At 52.0% G+C, this 18900-nt stretch overlaps 1 long non-coding RNA gene across 1 annotated transcript in view; it reads right to left on the reverse strand.

Annotated features, from left to right (window-relative positions):
- The window catches only part of LOC141111418 (uncharacterized), a 40024-nt gene extending 32825 nt beyond the window's left edge, over nt 1–7199 (reverse strand). Inside the window, exon 1 of the long non-coding RNA XR_012236424.1 lies at nt 7120–7199. This is a non-coding gene — a long non-coding RNA (uncharacterized lncRNA). The remainder of the gene's footprint in view (nt 1–7119) is intronic.
- Between the last annotated feature and the right edge of the window lie 11701 nt (nt 7200–18900).

The following is an 18900-nucleotide window of genomic DNA, read 5'->3' on the forward strand; positions in this document are numbered from 1 at the left end:
AGACACACACAGGAGGGGGGGGCAGAGATGAGACACACACAGGAGGGGGGGGCAGAGATGAGACACACACAGGAGGGGGGGGCAGAGATGAGACACACACAGGAGGGGGGGGGCAGAGATGACAAACACACGGGGGGGGGGCAGAGATGACAAACACACGGGGGGGCAGAGATGACAAACACACGGGGGGGCAGAGATGACAAACACACGGGGGGGGCAGAGATGACAAACACACGGGGGGGCAGAGATGACACACAGGAGGGGGGGGGCAGAGATGACACACAGGAGGGGGGGCAGAGATGACACACAGGAGGGGGGGGCAGAGATGACACACAGGAGGGGGGGGGCAGAGATGACACACAGGAGGGGGGGGGCAGAGATGACACACAGGAGGGGGGGGGCAGAGATGACACACAGGAGGGGGGGGCAGAGATGACACACAGGAGGGGGGGCAGAGATGACACACAGGAGGGGGGGGCAGAGATAACACACAGGAGGGGGGGGGCAGAGATGACACACAGGAGGGGGGGGGCAGAGATGACACACAGGAGGGGGGGGCAGAGATGACACACAGGAGGGGGGGGCAGAGATGACACACAGGAGGGGGGGCAGAGATGACACACAGGAGGGGGGGGGGCAGAGATGACACACAGGAGGGGGGGGCAGAGATGACACACAGGAGGGGGGGCAGAGATGACACACAGGAGGGGGGGGCAGAGATGACACACAGGAGGGGGGGGGCAGAGATGACACACAGGAGGGGGGGGGCAGAGATGACACACAGGAGGGGGGGCAGAGATGACACACAGGAGGGGGGGGCAGAGATGACACACAGGAGGGGGGGGCAGAGATGACACACAGGAGGGGGGGCAGAGATGACACACAGGAGGGGGGGGGCAGAGATGACACACAGGAGGGGGGGGCAGAGATGACACACAGGAGGGGGGGGCAGAGATGACACACAGGAGGGGGGGCAGAGATGACACACAGGAGGGGGGGGCAGAGATGACACACAGGAGGGGGGGGCAGAGATGACAAACACACAGGAGGGGGGGGCAGAGATGACAAACACACAGGAGGGGGGGGGGCAGAGATGACAAACACACAGGAGGGGGGGGGGCAGAGATGACAAACACACAGGAGGGGGGGGGCAGAGATGACAAACACACAGGAGGGGGGGGCAGAGATGACAAACACACAGGAGGGGGGGGCAGAGATGACAAACACACAGGAGGGGGGGCAGAGATGACACACAGGAGGGGGGGGCAGAGATGACACACAGGAGGGGGGGGCAGAGATGACACACAGGAGGGGGGGGCAGAGATGACACACAGGAGGGGGGGGCAGAGATGACACACAGGAGGGGGGGCAGAGATGACACACAGGAGGGGGGGCAGAGATGACACACAGGAGGGGGGGCAGAGATGACACACAGGAGGGGGGGGCAGAGATGACACACAGGAGGGGGGGGCAGAGATGACACACAGGAGGGGGGGCAGAGATGACACACAGGAGGGGGGGCAGAGATGACACACAGGAGGGGGGGCAGAGATGACACACAGGAGGGGGGGGCAGAGATGACACACAGGAGGGGGGGCAGAGATAACACACAGGAGGGGGGGGCAGAGATGAGACACACACAGGGGGGGCACAGATGAGACACACACAGGAGGGGGGGCAGAGATGACAAACACACAGGAGGGGGGGGGCAGAGATGACAAACACACAGGAGGGGGGGGCAGAGATGACAAACACACAGGAGGGGGGGGGCAGAGATGACAAACACACAGGAGGGGGGGCAGAGATGACAAACACACAGGAGGGGGGGGGCAGAGATGACAAACACACGGGGGGGGCAGAGATGACAAACACACGGGGGGGGGAGGTAGAGATGACAAACACACAGGAGGGGGGGCAGAGATGACAAACACAGGAGGGGGGGTCAGAGATGACAAACACACAGGAGGGGGGGTCAGAGATGACAAACACACAGGAGGGGGGGGCAGAGATGACAAACACACAGGAGGGGGGGGGCAGAGATGACACACGATGACACACAGGAGGGGGGGCAGAGATGACACACAGGAGGGGGGGGCAGAGATGACACACAGGAGGGGGGGGCAGAGATGACACACAGGAGGGGGGGGGCAGAGATGACACACAGGAGGGGGGGGGCAGAGATGACACACAGGAGGGGGGGCAGAGATGACACACAGGAGGGGGGGGCAGAGATGACACACAGGAGGGGGGGCAGAGATGACACACAGGAGGGGGGGCAGAGATAACACACAGGAGGGGGGGCAGAGATAACACACAGGAGGGGGGGGCAGAGATGAGACACACACAGGGGGGGCACAGATGAGACACACACAGGAGGGGGGGCAGAGATGACAAACACACAGGAGGGGGGGGCAGAGATGACAAACACACAGGAGGGGGGGCAGAGATGACAAACACACAGGAGGGGGGGGGCAGAGATGACAAACACACAGGAGGGGGGGGCAGAGATGACAAACACACAGGAGGGGGGGGCAGAGATGACAAACACACGGGGGGGGGGGCAGAGATGACAAACACACAGGAGGGGGAGGCAGAGATGACAAACACACAGGAGGGGGGGCAGAGATGACAAACACACAGGAGGGGGGGTCAGAGATGACAAACACACAGGAGGGGGGGTCAGAGATGACAAACACACAGGAGGGGGGGTCAGAGATGACAAACACACAGGAGGGGGGGCAGAGATGACAAACACACAGGAGGGGGGGGGCAGAGATGACAAACACACAGGAGGGGGGGGCAAAGATGACAAACACACAGGAGGGGGGGGCAGAGATGACACACGATGACACACAGGAGGGGGGGCAGAGATGACACACAGGAGGGGGGGGCAGAGATGACACACAGGAGGGGGGGGCAGAGATGACAAACACACAGGAGGGGGGCAGAGATGACAAACACACAGAAGGGGGGGAAGAGATGACAAACACACAGAAGGGGGGGCAGAGATGACAAACACACAGGAGGGGGGGGGCAGAGATGACAAACACACAGGAGGGGGGGGGGCAGAGATGACAAACACACAGGAGGGGGGGGCAGAGATGACAAACACACAGGAGGGGGGGGCAGAGATGACAAACACACAGGAGGGGGGGGGCAGAGATGACAAACACACAGGGGGGTGGGCAGAGATGACAAACACACAGGGGGGTGGGCAGAGATGACAAACACACAGGAGGGGGGGGGCAGAGATGACAAACACACAGGAGGGGGGGACAGAGATGACAAACACACAGGAGGGGGGGACAGAGATGACACACAGGAGGGGGGGGACAGAGATGACAAACACACAGGAGGGGGGGGACAGAGATGACAAACACACAGGAGGGGGGGACAGAGATGACAAACACACAGGAGGGGGGGACAGAGATGAGACACACACAGGAGGGGGGGGGGCAGAGATGACAAACACACGGGGGGGGCAGAGATGACAAACACACGGGGGGGGGGCAGAGATGACAAACACACGGGGGGGGCAGAGATGACAAACACACGGGGGGGGCAGAGATGACAAACACACGGGGGGGGCAGAGATGACAAACACACGGGGGGGCAGAGATGACACACAGGAGGGGGGGCAGAGATGACACACAGGAGGGGGGGGCAGAGATGACACACAGGAGGGGGGGCAGAGATGACACACAGGAGGGGGGGGCAGAGATGACACACAGGAGGGGGGGGCAGAGATGACACACAGGAGGGGGGGGCAGAGATGACACACAGGAGGGGGGGGGCAGAGATGACACACAGGAGGGGGGGCAGAGATGACACGCAGGAGGGGGGGGCAGAGATGACACACAGGAGGGGGGGGCAGAGATGACACACAGGAGGGGGGGGCAGAGATGACACACAGGAGGGGGGGGCAGAGATGACACACAGGAGGGGGGGGCAGAGATGACACACAGGAGGGGGGGGGGCAGAGATGACACACAGGAGGGGGGGGCAGAGATGACACACAGGAGGGGGGGCAGAGATGACACACAGGAGGGGGGGCAGAGATGACACACAGGAGGGGGGGCAGAGATGACACACAGGAGGGGGGGGCAGAGATGACACACAGGAGGGGGGGGGCAGAGATGACACACAGGAGGGGGGGCAGAGATGACACACAGGAGGGGGGGGCAGAGATGACACACAGGAGGGGGGGGCAGAGATGACACACAGGAGGGGGGGGCAGAGATGACACACAGGAGGGGGGGGCAGAGATGACACACAGGAGGGGGGGGCAGAGATGACAAACACACGGGGGGGGGGCAGAGATGACACACAGGAGGGGGGGGCAGAGATGACACACAGGAGGGGGGGGCAGAGATGACACACAGGAGGGGGGGGGCAGAGATGACACACAGGAGGGGGGGGGCAGAGATGACACACAGGAGGGGGGGCAGAGATGACAAACACACGGGGGGGGGCAGAGATGACAAACACACAGGAGGGGGAGGCAGAGATGACAAACACACAGGAGGGGGGGCAGAGATGACAAACACAGGAGGGGGGGTCAGAGATGACAAACACACAGGAGGGGGGGTCAGAGATGACAAACACACAGGAGGGGGGGCCAGAGATGACAAACACACAGGAGGGGGGGGGGGCAGAGATGACAAACACACAGGAGGGGTGGCAGAGATGACAAACACACAGGAGGGGGGGGCAAAGATGACAAACACACAGGAGGGGGGGGGGCAGAGATGACACACGATGACACACAGGAGGGGGGGCAGAGATGACACACAGGAGGGGGGGGGGCAGAGATGACAAACACACAGGAGGGGGGCAGAGATGACAAACACACAGAAGGGGGGGGCAGAGATGACAAACACACAGAAGGGGGGGCAGAGATGACAAACACACAGGAGGGGGGGGGGCAGAGATGACAAACACACAGGAGGGGGGGGCAGAGATGACAAACACACAGGAGGGGGGGGGCAGAGATGACAAACACACAGGAGGGGGGGGCAGAGATGACAAACACACAGGGGGGTGGGCAGAGATGACAAACACACAGGGGGGTGGGCAGAGATGACAAACACACAGGAGGGGGTGGGGCAGAGATGACAAACACACAGGAGGGGGGGACAGAGATGACAAACACACAGGAGGGGGGGACAGAGATGACAAACACACAGGAGGGGGGGACAGAGATGACACACAGGAGGGGGGGGGACAGAGATGACAAACACACAGGAGGGGGGGGACAGAGATGACAAACACACAGGAGGGGGGGCAGAGATGACAAACACACAGGAGGGGGGGACAGAGATGACAAACACACAGGAGGGGGGGACAGAGATGACAAACACACAGGAGGGGGGGACAGAGATGACAAACACACAGGAGGGGGGGGGACAGAGATGACACACGGGAGGGGGGGGGCAGAGATGAGACACACACAGAAGGTGGGGGGCAGAGATGACAAACACACAGGAGGAGGGGGCAGAGATGACAAACACACAGGCGGGGGGCAGAGATGACAAACACACAGGAGGGGGGGCAGAGATGACAAACACACAGGAGGGGGGGCAGAGATGACAAACACACTGGAGGGGGGGCAGAGATGACAAACACACTGGAGGGGGGGCAGAGATGACAAACACACAGGAGGGGGGGCAGAGATGACAAACACACAGGAGGGGGGGCAGAGATGACAACACACACAGGAGGGGGGGCAGAGATGACAACACACACAGGAGGGGGGGCAGAGATGACAAACACACAGGAGGGGGGACAGAGATGACAAACACACAGGAGGGGGGGCAGAGATGACAAACACACAGGAGGGGGGGCAGAGATGACAAACACACAGGGGGGGGACAGAGATGACAAACACACAGGAGGGGGGGGGACAGAGATGACACACGGGAGGGGGGGCAGAGATGAGACACACACAGAAGGGGGGGGCAGAGATGACAAACACACAGAAGGGGGGGCAGAGATGACAAACACACAGGAGGGGGGGCAGAGATGACAAACACACAGGAGGGGGGGCAGAGATGACAAACACACAGGAGGGGGGGGGCAGAGATGACAAACACACAGGAGGGGGGGGGCAGAGATGACAAACACACAGGAGGGGGGGCAGAGATGACAAACACACAGGAGGGGGGGCAGAGATGACAAACACACAGGAGGGGGGGGCAGAGATGACAAACACACAGGAGGGGGGGCAGAGATGACAAACACACAGGAGGGGGGGCAGAGATGACAAACACACAGGAGGGGGGGCAGAGATGACAAACACACAGGAGGGGGGCAGAGATGACAAACACACAGGAGGGGGGGGCAGAGATGACAAACACACAGGAGGGGGGGCAGAGATGACAAACACACAGGAGGGGGGGCAGAGATGACAAACACACAGGAGGGGGGGCAGAGATGACAAACACACAGGAGGGGGGGACAGAGATGACAAACACACAGGAGGGGGGGACAGAGATGACAAACACACAGGAGGGGGGGGGACAGAGATGACAAACACACAGGAGGGGGGGGGGCAGAGATGACAAACACACAGGAGGGGGGGGGCAGAGATGACAAACACACAGGAGGGGGGGCAGAGATGACAAACACACAGGCGGGGGGCAGAGATGACAAACACACAGGAGGGGGGCAGAGATGACAAACACACAGGAGGGGGGGCAGAGATGACAAACACACAGGAGGGGGGGGCAGAGATGACAAACACACAGGAGGGGGGGCAGAGATGACAAACACACAGGAGGGGGGGACAGAGATGACAAACACACAGGAGGGGGGGACAGAGATGACAAACACACAGAAGGGGGGGCAGAGATGACAAACACACAGGAGGGGGGGGACAGAGATGACACACACACAGGAGGGGGGGACAGAGATGACACACAGGAGGGGAGGGACAGAGATGACACACAGGAGGGGGGGGACAGAGATGACACACAGGAGGGGGGGGACAGAGATGACACACAGGAGGGGGGACAGAAATGACACACGGGAGGAAGGATATCTGTCACATACAGAGCACTGTCGGGACACACACAGCCCCTCCCCCACACAGACACTCCCCGGCCTCCACACTTCACCTACCTGTAAGACATGGTACCCCTCTGTTCCTCCTCCGGGATCTGCATACTCTCTGCCCCCCTCAGGCACAAAGCACTGCAGCTGCCGCTACTCCGGTCAGCGTACATTGGAAACTCACAGGCAGCGCGTGTTGACGCGCGCGCTGCCTCTGATTGGCGGAGAGGGCTGAGAAATGCATCATATCAACCTCCCGAAGGCTGAGCCGGCGCCATTTTGACTTCGCCAGCGACCGGTAAGGAAGTATCTTCTCGGAGTTCTTGTGACAGAGAACAGCGCCCTATAGCGGAGTCATCTGACACTACACCGCAGCTCTTTCATCGGAGAGAGATAGTAAGTGTCATTACTTTCATGTAATCTTATGGGGGGGGGACAGCCAGAGGGGGCTCTCTAATTTGCCTGATAGGTGTGTGGGAGAGAATGTCCCTAAGCTGGCGGGGAGAGCGGCCCGGACTGGTAAAGCATCTTAAGCCCCATACACACGATCCGAATATCGGACAAATGATCGTCCGTTTTTGTTTGCCTGCTAATCTCACATCGAATCTGATGAGTTTACTAAAGTCCCGAAAATTCCCGTACGACAGAATAAAAATTCGGAAACGATGTCATGTGTTGCAATGCATTTGTATTGCATTTTCGAACGATAGCTGTACCGATTAAACGAAAATCGTACGATCGGGCATCGTACGGAAAAAATTTCCGTGCATGTCCGATAGAATAATATCGGATGAACTGTCCTGATCGGCTCTCGAAAGCTCTGTACTAACGATCCGATTATCGTACGATCGTTTCGAATGCGGCATTTTTCGTACGATTTTCGGATCGTGTGTACGGGGCATTAGAGCGCTGCCTGCTGTGAGTTGTAGGGGTGGAGGCGGAACCTGTCAGGAGGGGGCGGGGCGGACTGAGGGGGCGGGGCGGTCTCTGATGCCTCCTAAAAAAGGCCGCTCGCGCCGCCCTGCTGCAGGCAGGAGAGACACGCGCCGGCCCCTCCCCCCTGTGTTCTATGTGGGCGGAGCACATAGCGATATGTTCTATGTACATCACCAGCACACAAAGTCCAGAGCCATCACTTGTGTGAGGCCGAGTGATCTCCACCCCACAGGAACTTTCTAGTCCCGCCCCGCGTGATGTCATACAGAGGCCGGGATGCGGGATGAGAAGGCTGAGGAGAGTGAGTACCGCGAGGAGCCAGTGAAGCCCCGTGCAGGAGGGGGGGGGGGGTCGTTCATTTGTAATGCTATCAGTAATATGCAGCATGGAGGGAGAGTGACCAGTGGCAGTTCATTAACCCCTCTGTGCTGCATTAGTGGCCCCAGTGTCAGGTTCATTAACCTCTTGTTTACTGGACACTTAAACCCCCTCCTATCCAGACCGATTTTCAGCTTTCAGCGCTGACGCACTTTGAGTGACAATTACACAGTCATACAACTCTGTACACAAATGACATTTTTATCACTTTTTCCTACAAATAGAGCTTTTGGTGGTATTTGATCACCTTTGTGGTTTTTATTTTTTGTTAAAAAAAAAAAAAATGTTTTTATATTTTATAAAATTTTAAAAAAGGTAATTTTTCTCCGTCATTGATGTACGCTGAAGAGGCGGCACTGATCGGTGGCACTGATTGGCACCACTGGTGGGCACTGATAGGTGGCACTCATGGGCATTGATAGGTGGCACTGATGGGCACTGTGAGGGGGTACTGGTGGCACATATGAGGCAGAATTGCCTCTTCCTCTTCAGGACCGATGTCTCTTGCTGATAAGTTGGTGATCGGCTTTTTTTCCTCCTCGCGCTGTCAGTGTGAGGAGGAAATAAAAAACGATCACAGAGCTTTTGTTTTGATCATGTGATCGGCTGTCATTGACTGACAGCTGATCACATGGTAAGGGGGCGGGACCAGCCCCTTACTCGGATTGGTGATCACCTGAGTCTCAGTGATCGCAGGGCGCATGCACAGGGGAGGACGTTTTATGACGGCCTCCTGGAAATTCAGGTCCGTGCTGTAGTCGTCATTCGGCTATAGCACGGATGACAAGTGGTTAACTCCTGTATGCTGCAGCATCAGTGCCATTTTTGTGCTACCCTAGGCAAACTAAAATTGAGTGCCCGCCTCCCACCATCTAAATGTGCCCCCCCCCCCCCAGGCGCAGTATACTGGTATTGTCTCCGGGTCTGATGGGAAGACACAGATATTCACACTGATCAGCTGCGGCTTCCTCATCAGACCCCGAGACATGAGGGCAGAGGATGGGCTTAGCAGGACAGAGGACGTGACAACACTGGTGGGCACGGATATGCGGCACTGGTTGGCACTGATAAGGAGGCAGTGATGAAGCTGCACTAATATGTGGCACTGATGGGCACTAATACACAGCACTGATGGGCACTAATACACAGCACTGATGGGCACTAATACACAGCACTGATGGGCACTAATACACAGCACTGATGGGCACTAATATGTGGCACTGATGGGCACTAATATGTGGCACTGATGGGCACTAATACACAGCACTGATGGGCACTAATACACAGCACTGATGGGCACTAATACACAGCACTGATGGGCACTGTTGGGGCTGCACTGATCATCTGGACACGGACAATCGGTGTCCTGGTTATCAGTGTAGATGTCTCCTTTTACACTGGCCGTTTACTGGCTCTCTCCTCTTTTCTCACTGTGACAGCAGGAGGAAAGGAATGTCGATAACCGGCAAGTTTACATGGTGATCAGCGATGATTGAACTCCGCTGATCACGTAGTAAAGAACTTCTGTGATTGGCTTTTAACCCCAATTTTTGATCAGCTGTTCTGAAGGACACAGTGATCGGAGTGCATTAGGTGTGCGCCACACCTGGATGACCACATTGTAGCCGTCATTCTGCTACGTGCGATCCCCCGGGGGGTGGCACCACTCCAGGCAAATGCCTTGTTTGCCTCACAGCAGATACTCCCCTCCATGCTGCCTATTACAAATAGCATTATAAATTAAATAACCTCCACCCCCCCAAACAGTTAAAATGGTTATAAAGCTGGCCATACACTATACAATTGTCTTATTCAATTTTCATTAGATTTATCTTCAACTATGTAGTGCAAGGGCCTGCCTGACTGCATACAAACTGAAAGTGTTTAGATTTGACCTCCTAAAATATATAGTAAATCTAAAGGAAAGTTGTACAAGAAAATTGTATAACCCCTTCCCGCCGAGCGTACGCAGATGTGTGTACTCGGCTTTCGGGGGTTATACAAGGATGATGCCCACAGCAGCAGGCATCATCCCGGTACCGTTTTTTTTTAGAGCCGGTGATCAGCTTTCCAGGTATAACAACCGATGCGTTCAAAGCCGATCGGCTGTTATACCGGAGGAGCGGGAGGGGACGTCCCCCCCCTCCCGCCGCTCTTACCGGGCCTCCCGATCCACCAATCCCCTGCCTCCGGCGGCTAGTGACAGTCTGGAACGAAGACGTAAGCGGCTTCATTCCGGCCTCCTAATAGTAAACACGGAAGCGACATCATGACGTCACTTCCCGTTTACTCGGCTGCCAATGGCGCCGGTTTTAAAAAAAGTATTCAGAATCGCAGAAAACGGCGATCTGAATACTTTGAAGTGCAATGGAGGGATCGGTCTTTTAGACCCCTGATCCCTCCATAAAGAGTGCCTGTCACCACCTATTACTGTCACAGGGGAGGTTAACATTCCTTGTTACAGCAATAAAAGTGATCAAATTTTTTTTTTAAACACAATTTATAAATATAAAAATAATTAAGAAAAACATTTTTTTTATTTACAGCGCCCGCGTGCTCGCGCAGCAAAGAAAACGCTTAGGGAAGTCGCGCCCGCATATGTAAACGGTGTTCAAATCACACATGTGAGGTATCGCCGCGACCGTCAGAGTGAGAGGAATAATTCTAGCACTAGATCTCCTGTGTAACTCTAACCTGGTAACCGTAAAAAAAATTGAAAGCGTCGCCGATGGAGATTTTTAGGTAACGTAGTATGTCGCCATTCCACGAGCGCGTGCAATTATAAAGCGTGACATGTTTGGTATCTATTTATTCGGTGTAACATCATCTTTCACATTATATAAAAAAATTGGGCTAACTTTACTGTTTGTTTTTTTTTTTAATTCATGAAAGTGTCCCTTTTCCCAAAAAGTTGCATTTAAAACACCGCTGCACAAATACCGTGTGATATAAAATATTGCAACAATCACCATTTTATTCTCTAGATTCTCTGCTAAAAAATATATATATAATATTTGGGGGCTCTAAGTAATTTTCTAGCAAAAAATACGGATTTTAACTTGTAAACACCAAATGTCAAAAATAGGCTTAGTCCTGAAAGGGATAATGTATGGCCAGCCTAAGAGCTGTAGGTTTTTATCTTTTATCCATTTTATGCATGAAAATAAAAACCATTTTGTGTGCTGCCCCTTGGTACTTACCTGAGTCCTTTCCCAGTACTGTGCACAGGAGCCTCAACTCTCTGGGGTCTCTCTCTCCTTTTACACTCCGCACTCCTCTCATCTACATACTACCCGCCATCATACTCTCCACTTTTCTTTTCCTACTCAGGTTTACTGCCATTGTAGAATGCCATCATAATAGCATCATGGGCAAAGTAATGCATTGGGGCCCCTACTAGGGAGTTGGTGGTCTGTGGCATACACAGAGCACCACAGAAAACAGTGAGTGTGGCTAAATGATGCTTCATATTGGGCATGGCTTTTTACTTTGAGTAGAAATTTTGGATGTAATTTTTTTAGTTTTTTTATTATAATTTTTAAAATGTTTTGTTTTTTTGTGAGATATCAGGGGTCTTTACAGAGCCCTGATATCTTTCTTTTAAAACCAAGAAAGGGACTGAGAACCCAGTCCTTCTCTGTAGCCTCAGCTGTACTGCAGTTTAATGAACAGGGGACAGAGGCTCCTGTTAATTCATAAACAAAAGCATAGTGAACACAGTTTACTATGCCTCAGTTATGAATGAACACAGTGAGTGATCAGTACCGATCACTCACTGTGTTCATTTAGAAAAGGAAGGAGTTTGTAAATTACATTTACCAGCCCCTTTTCCCGGTCTCCATCCTAAAGATCCCCTATAGCAGTCAGCGGAGAGAAGCCAGCAGAGCTGTGGGGGAGGGGCACACAGTTATTTTTTATCGCTTCTATTATTTTTCCCATTAGGGGCAGTGAGTAGGGCCTCATGTCTAAGTTTTGCCTAAGGCCTCACAAAGCCTAGAGCCGCTTCTGGGGACAGACAGTACAGATGTAGGGGGCCCCGAGTGTCTCCAGGGGCCCCATGAGACTCTTCTGTCACCTCTGTCCTGACGAGTTTGTGCTGAATAAAGTCCGGAGCCCAGTGCAAGTTCTGACACTGAGCTCCGGTAACCGGCTGGCCTGAAGGGGGCGCGCTAGTGTGGTCACCCCGGACACCTTCCCCCGTTCCCCGCATCTCTTGTAGGATGCCTGGACCCCCCCACACACAGCGATCGTCCCTCCATCCCTCCTCCCCACTGACCGGCTGTACACCGAGGAACCCCCTCCCCCCTTCTCATCTACACACCCAGGAGGAGGGGGAGGGGACAATGATCGGAGGTCTGTCACTGTGTTTAGTTTATAGATGGATACATGGGGGGGGGGGATTTGTGCAGAGGAAATGAAAGATATTCAGTCTGCCACAGAGAACCAATGAGCATAGGACATGTCAGAAGGTTCCCTCTGTGTCCTCATCACAGGGGTGCCCAGCCATTAAAATTACCATAGTACAGTTTAACTTCTTCAGATCCGTGCTATAGCCGAATGACGGCTACAGCGCAGACCTGCTTTGCCGGGCGGGCGTCTATTGACGTCCTCCCGTGCCCGAGCGGCCTGCGCACCTCCTGCAGGGCGTGTGGCGCTTTGTGATTAGCGAGTCCATGAGACTCGCTGGATCACAGATCAGAGTAAGGGGTTGATCCCAACCCCTTACCACGTGAACAGCTGTCAGCCAATGACAGCTGATCATGTGATGTAAACAGAGCCGGTAATAGGCTATTTTCTTCTCCTCGCACTGACAGCATGAGGAGAAAGAAAAAAGCCAATCACCGGCGGCTGTGAGAGGAACAATCACGGAGAGCTGCCGCCAGCTCCTCAGTGTCCACCTGTGCCACCCGCCAGTGCCACCTAGCAGTAGACAACAGTGCCGCCTATCAGTGCCCCATCAACAGTGCTGCACATTAGTGCCACCTATCAGTGCCCATCAGTACCGCCTTATCTGTGCCTATTAGTGCAGCCTATCAGTGCCCACCAGTGCCGCCTCATCAGCGCATATCAATGAAGGAGAAAAATGACCTGTTTGCAAAATTTTATAATAAACTATGAAACATGATTTTTTTTTTTTTTTAATTTTCCATTTTTTTTTGTTTGCTTAGCAAAAAATAAAAATTCCAGCTGTGATTAAATACCACCAAAAGAAAGCTCTATTTGTGTGAAAAAATGATAAAAATTTCATTTGGGTATAGTGTTGTATGACCGCGCAATTGTCATTCAAAGTGTGACAGAGCTGAAAGCTGAAAAATGGCCTGGGCAGAAAGGGGGTGGAAGTGCCCAGTAGATAAGTGGTTAATTATATGTAAAATCTATAAAAGGATATAATATTTATTTGGCTACAGCGTTACTTGAAGGGGCTGAACCGCGGCTCCGTGTCTGAATGGACAAACAAAGCAGCGGCTCGGGTGCCCCCCATAGCAAGCTGCTTGCTGTGGGGTCACTCGATAGGAGGGAAGGGCCAGAAGTGCCAGCAATGGACCCAAGAAGAGGAGGATCTGGGCTGCCTTGTGCAAAATCACTGCACAGAGCAGGTATGTTTAACATGTTTGTTATTTTTAACCACATCAATACTGGGCACTTTTGCCCCCTTCCTTCCCAGGCCAATTTTCAGCTTTCAGCGGTCTCGCATTTTCAATGACAATTGCGCGGTCATGCTACGCTGTACCCAAATGAAATTTTTATCATTTTGTTCGCACAAATAGAGCTTTCTTTTGGTGGTACTTATTCACGACTCAGTTTTTTGCGATATAAGCGAAAAAAGAGCGGAAATTTGGAAAAAATAAAAATATTTTCTTTATTCTATTTTAAAAGACATCCAATAAAATCAAATTTTGTCATAAATTTCAGTCAAAATGTATTCTGCTACATGTCTTTAGTAAAAAAAAGTTAAGTGTATAATAATTGGTTCGTGTGATCACGGACAGATGTACGCAAATGATCATGTACAGATGTGCGCAGGTGATCACGGACATGTGAGTGCAGATAATCATTGGGACATGTAATTTTACTGGAACATATGTGTTTTGGGGACGTGTTTGTTTTGGGACATTGTGTTTTACACTGTGTGTTACTATGCTGGTGATCAGTGTGTAAAAAGCTTTAGGCCCCTTTCACACGATCAGACCTAAGGAGCGATGGATGTCAGCGGAGACATGTCCGCTGACATCCGACCCGGTCCGATCCGCTAAAAGCAGACGGATGGCTCTATGTTCGGATCCGTCGCTATCGGATCGGGTGAGATCTGATGAAAACGGACATGCTGTCCATTTTCGTCCGATCTCTCCATAGGCAGCAGCGGCGCTCGACAAGCCCCTCCCCGCTCAGTGAGCAGAGAGGGACCTGTCATCCGCCGGCTCAGCGGAGATCAACGGAGAGATCTCCCGATGAACCGGCGGACTCCATGGAAGCGGAGTACGTCTTGTGTGAAAGGGGCTGTAAAAAACAGCTCATACACAAGGAGACTTTAGTATCACTTTAACCACTTGCCGACCAGGCCATAGCCGAAAGACGGCTACAGCGCGGTCGGCTTATTCTGGGAGGATATCCTCCCAGAATGCTGCTCTCGTGCGCCCCCTTGGACGCGCTCCCCGAAATAACCATGACCGCTGGGTCCGGAAGACCTGGCGCATGACAGTAAATGGCCGCTGGTAGCGGGCGTTTACCACGTGATCGCTCCGTCAAATGACGGCAGTTCCTCCCTCCCCCCTCTGTACCGATCTGTACAGTGCGAGGGGAGAGGGGGGGAGATCTTTTGTAGCAGCGCTGTGGGCTGGATCTGTAGTGCCCACAGCGCTGCTCAGTGCCAATAAATTTGAACAAAAACAAAGATTTTTTTTTTTTTTTTACCGAATTTTCAGTCTTTTTTGATATATAGCACAAAAAATAAAAAACCCAGCGGTGATTAAATACCACTAAAAGAAAGCTCTATTTGTGTGAAAAAAGGACATATGGGTATAGTGTTGCATGACTTAGTAATTGTCATTCAAAGTGTGAGAGCACCGAATGCTGAAAATTGGTCTGGTTAGGAATGGGGTTTAAGTCCCCAGTGGTCAAGTGGTTAATACGTTGATTTCCTATGATCATCAGCACCATCTAGTGTCTATAATGTGATATTTTTCCTGGAATACTTCAATCAGGAAAATACTGCATTATGGCTGCTAGATGGAGCTGATGAGGTCACTGAATTAAGCAAAATACAGTCAGAATTTGTGAAGGATGGGCAAATTCTTGTTACATTCATGCAACATATATAGACAGACCCCTTTATGTTTTCCCACCACATTTCCCACTTACTGGGATGGCAGCACAATAACACATTGGGTTTCATGCATGAAAGATTGCTGGGACTTTTTGCCATGGGTTTATTTTTGAGCACATATTTGCATATCTTTTTATTTTTTTGTGTAAAAATCTGACATTTAATCCAGAAAATGGGTAGGATATTTTGAGGTTTCTTTCACAGCAGAGGATCGATCGGGTCCACCTGTCAGTTTATTGGGTGGACTCAATTGGACCCTCCAGTCTGCTCTATGGACATCCAATCCACTAAAAACAGTCGGGATCTGTTCCCCATCCATCTGGCAGATCAGATAACAGTCGGGTTAGACAGACAGACGGTCTGTTTACATTTGCATAAGCGGAGCGGACATGGACCAACCATCTGCCTGCTCAGTGGGGATTAGCTGAAGGATTCCCTGCTAAGCAGACAGACTCCATGTGGAAGGGGCCTAACACATCTTAGTGCATTTTGCAGTTTAGACACTAGGAGGAGCCCTCAGTGGCTCCATATTATTACTCTGCTTTAACTTCTGAGACAAATTATACCCCACATACTCCCATACTAGCATTGTGAAACAAAGCAGTAGAGCACAATTATTGCTTCAAGAATGCATTCAGGAGGTAAAGCGGAAGTCCCACTGACCCGGTCACCCAACAAATACTAGGGGTGAAACCGTGTATAGAGCCAACCAGTTCCACACACAAATACACAGCACAAGAATATACTTCACCCCATTCTCTGGAAGGTGGTGCTGCAGGCAGATTCAGGTTCACGGTTTCCTTTGGGAGAAAGTATCCCAGATACCTCATGAATGCACCTTCTTCTTCCACACCACGAGTACTAAATCTTGTGTATAAGATGAGCAGCAAGAGGTAAGGAATACATTCCCCCGGGTGTAGGCTCTCAGCACTGCTAGGACTCCTCATTACACCTCACAAATCAGAGTGGCAGAACAAGCATTATGGGAACAAGGAAATGCTTCGCAATACCATCTCTGGCTTCATGCACATACAGTATCTCACAAAAGTGAGTACACCCCTCACTTTTTTGTAAATATTTTATTATATCTTTTCATGCAAAAACACTGAAGAAATGACACTTTGCTACCATGTAAAGTAGTGAGTGTACAGCTTGTATAACAGTGTAAATTTGCTGTCCCCTCAAAATAACTTGACACACAGCCATTACTGTCTAAACTGCTAGCAACAAAAGTGAATACACCGCTGAGTGAAAATTTCCAAATTGGGCCCAATTTGCCTTTTTCCCTCCCCGGTGTCATTTGACTCTGATAGGGAAATCCCACTCGTTAGTATTACAAGGTCTCAGGTGAGAATGGGGAGCAGGTGTGTTAAATTTGGTGTTATCTCTCTCACTCTCTCATACCGGTCAATGGAAGATCAACATGGTATCTCATGATAAAGAACTCTCTGAGGAAGTAAAAAAAAGAATTGTTGCTCTACATAAAGATGGCCTAGGCTATAAGAAGATTGCCAAGATCCTGAAACTGAGCTGCAGCACGGTGGCCAAGACCATACAGTGGTTTAACAGGACAGGTTAAACTCAGAACAGGCCTCGCCATGGTCGACCAAAGAAGTTTAGTGCACGTGCTCAGCGTCCTATCCAGAGGTTGTCTTTGGGAAATAGATGTATGAGTGCTGCCAGTATTGCTGCAGAGGTTGAAGGGGTGGGGGGTCAGCCTGTCAGTGCTCAGACCATACACCACACACCGCATCAAATTGGTCTGCATGGCTGTCGTCCCAGAAGGAAGCCTCTTCTAAAGATGATGCACAAGAAAGCCTGCAAACAGTTTGCTGAAGAGATGCAGACTAAGGATATGAATTACTGGAACCATGTCCTGTGGTCTGATGAGACCAAGATAAACTTATTTGGTTCAGATGGTGTCAACCGTGTGTGACGGCAACCAGGTGAGGAGTACAAAGACAAGTGTGTATTGCCTACAGTCAAGCATGGTGGTGGTGGGAGTCGAACAAGACAAGGAATTGGTCGCACACTGGAACTCCAAATTATCTCGATGTCATCTTTATTGTCAAAGAAGGGTCAGACAGATACAGGCAGTGGTAGACGTTTCACAAGCGATAGCTTGCTTGTTCACAACCCAGGGTTGTGAACAAGCAAGCTATCGCTTGTGAAACGTCTACCATTTCCTGTATCTGTCTGACCCTTTTTTGACAATAAAGATGACATCGAGATAATTTGGAGTTCCAGTGTGCGACCAATTCCTTGTCTTGCTTCGTCTTCCACGGTGGTGAGCCGAGGTCTGCACCTGTGATCCATCCTGCACCTGAGTTTGCCTGGAGCGGTGTGCTTCTCTCTGTTCTATAGTGGTGGGAGTGTCATGGTCTGGGGCTACATGAGTGCTGCTAGTACTGGGGAGCTACATTTCATTGAGGGAACCATGAATACTAACATGTACTGTGACATACTGAAGCAGAGAATGATCTCCTCCTTTCAGAGACTGGGCTGCAGGGCAGTATTCCAACATAACGACCCCAAACACACCTCCAAGACGGACACTGCCTTGCTAAAGAAGCTGAGGGTAAAGGTGGTGGACTGGCCAAGCATGCCTCCAGACCTAAACCCTATTGAGCATCTGTGGGGCATTCTCAAATGGAAGGCGGAGGAGCGCAAGGTCTCTAACATCCACCAGCTTGGTGATGTTGTCATGGAGGAGTGGAAGAGGACTCCAGTGGCAACCTGTGAAGCTCTGGTGAACTCCATGCCCAAGAGGGTTAAGGCAGTGCTAGAAAATAATGGTGGCCACACAAAATATTGACAATTTGGGCCCAATTTGGACATTTTCACTTAGGGGTGTACTCACTTTTGTTGCCAGCGGTTTAGACATTAATGGCTGTGTGTTGAGTTATTTTGAGGGAACAGCAAATTTACACTGTTATACAAGCTGTACACTCACTACTTTACATTGTAGCAAAGTGTCATTTCTTCAGTGTTGTCACATGAAAAGATAGAAGAAAATATTTACAAAAATATTTACAAAAATGTGAGGGATGTACTCACTTTTATGAGATACTGCTTGTGTGTGTATATATATATATATATATATATATATATATATATATATATATATATATATATGTGATCTTGCTGGCAGTAATACCCTATGTAACATCTGTTAGCATGCAATGTCTGTAATAATGTTACATGCATGGAGT

Source organism: Aquarana catesbeiana, linkage group LG01 (assembly GCF_042186555.1).
Source record: "Aquarana catesbeiana isolate 2022-GZ linkage group LG01, ASM4218655v1, whole genome shotgun sequence".
Classification (NCBI taxonomy): Eukaryota; Metazoa; Chordata; class Amphibia; order Anura; family Ranidae; genus Aquarana; species Aquarana catesbeiana.